At 30.8% G+C, this 2,231-nt stretch overlaps 1 long non-coding RNA gene across 1 annotated transcript; it reads left to right on the top strand.

The window, feature by feature from the left end:
- Nucleotides 1-388: 388 nt before the first annotated feature.
- On the top strand, nucleotides 389-1,545 carry LOC149486031 (uncharacterized). Its single transcript, XR_016316026.1, has 2 exons — nucleotides 389-502; nucleotides 1,192-1,545. It is a non-coding gene; the product is annotated as an uncharacterized LOC149486031 (long non-coding RNA).
- The last annotated feature ends 686 nt before the right edge of the window (nucleotides 1,546-2,231 follow it).

Raw genomic sequence — 2,231 nt, 5'->3', positions numbered from 1 at the left:
GGACAAGTAGGTGATCAGCTTTATGTGTCCTGCCAGACCGAGACATTTTTTTCTTCGTTTCCACCGGGAATCGAACCCAGGACGGTTATAGGCTCACGCGTCAACCACTGCACTAAGGCGGCGGCTATAATAAGATACTTATAAGTATAACTACGTAGGTACCTAGATAGTAGATTGAATTCGTCTTTCATGAGGCGCTTCCTTTGAAGTTATGGGCCTAAATCCCCCTAAGGTAGACCAATAAAGATACCTTATCAATTCGTCATTTACTTACCAGAAACGCTATCATTATATTAGTCAGAAAAATTCCTATCGATTGGGTGTGTAGTAGTGACGTAGATTTTTTGTTAGAAAATACTGATAAATCGAACAGGCCTTTCAGTATAAACTGTGAAACCTAGGTATCAGAATCATAAGCGATTACGTTCTTTGCCCTGTCGGACATCGGGCAGTGACTGAAAACTCCTTTGGAATTATTGAAATAATCTTCGGAAACTTTAAGGTAAGTGTCTTATTATTTTGATATAATTTTAGGTTCTTATTTCGTGTATTACTAAACTATTAGTAGGTATTACTATATTACTAACTTTGAATCATGTTTGATATGGTAAAATTGTTTTTAAAACATGTACCTACATTTTATCAAAATAATTATAGATTTTGATAAAATTATCAACAACAACAATTTGAAAATTTAATTATCTTCAGTTGTACATAAAAACAACAAAAGTGAATTCAAATCATATGTAAGATAAATTGACGTACAATGTACATTCATGTACCTATACTAAACTAGATTTGAAGCATAATTTGAAGATACTAGGTCATCTATGGATTACCTACTGAAACGTAGCATTCGTCCTCAATGCATAAATTGTTACTCATATCAGCATTTTTAAAGCTTTATTTGCATTATATAATTGTTGTAAATTGATAAACAAGCCATGATATATCGAAGATAGAAAAAGAAAAGAAGAAGTTACAAAATGATATCTTACGCATAGGGCTGAAAATTTGCTCATTCACTTATCGATTCTACGAACAAGTAATCTATATAACCAGCATTTTGCGGCTATACTTAACTTTATATAATTATCCAACAGATCGGCCTTCTTAAAGGATTCTCGCTTGATATGCTCCTCTGGTATACACACTTCCATAAATATCTAATTAAATTATATTTGCTTACAGAAATGGCAGACAATGAGAATGTAGAACAGCCAATCGAAGTAGAAGAGGAGGTAAAAGAGGTGCAAGAGAATGAAAGTGAAGATAAATCAGAAGAGACATTAACAAGCAGAAATGTTGTCTCCGTTCCTTCTAACTGCCCAGCTGGATACGTACGAGGCGCTGATGGTGTCTGCAGACAAGTGTTCTGACCAATAACTACTACTTATATTTTAGGTTAGAAATAAGTTAATCAACTAGGACCTAGATTAAATCATATGTGTGACAAATTATTTAGGAAATGAATCGCCTATAGAATAAGTTAGTGATAAAGGATCGTACTTTTTAAGGTTTGTAATAAAATTATTATCAAAAAGATATTTCACTATTATTTTTGTTACTTACCTGCTTTTATTTTAAGATATTTTACATTATACCTACTATAATGGAAGTTGAAGGGCTTTTGATTAAGTAATAGTAAGTAGTAGATAATAGATATTATGAATAATAAATATGACATGAGAAATGTAATCGATGTTATACAACTAAATGTTCCTTCATATCTTTTACATCAACAGAATGTTCCTAATATATTGATTAATGAATAAACAGCTGATTGACGACCAGATAAAAAATAATAAGCTGTCTCTTGTCCGTCTGTAGGTACTTAGTTATTTAATGAGTAATACTTTTTCCAAAAACAACTAACGTAGGTAGTAGGTACATACCTACCTACTTTAAGAAATAATAATAATTTGTGGGCCTCATTGCGATATCATTTATTTCAAATAAGCAGCCATTTAATAAAAAATCCTTAAAATGCATTTTGTAGACTTTAAGAAATAATACTTTTTAATTGCTTTCGAATAACATTGTGTCTATAACATTGAAAGATTTCTATATAAATACTTTGTCATAATAACTAATAAGGAATACGATACTCGATAATAATTTATCTTCTTATGAATTATCATACTTCTTAGTATTTCTCCATAAATTTCTACGATGACTATTTTCTAATTTATAGGTATCTAGGTAATTATTTACAAATGACTAAATAACCA

The sequence above is a fragment of the Colias philodice genome, chromosome 9 (assembly GCF_061535455.1).
Source record: "Colias philodice isolate Cphi_HAF_F1 chromosome 9, ilColPhil1 Martin Lab GWU primary, whole genome shotgun sequence".
In the NCBI taxonomy this organism is placed as follows: domain Eukaryota; kingdom Metazoa; phylum Arthropoda; class Insecta; order Lepidoptera; family Pieridae; genus Colias; species Colias philodice.
This window is presented reverse-complemented; position numbering and strand designations above follow the sequence as displayed.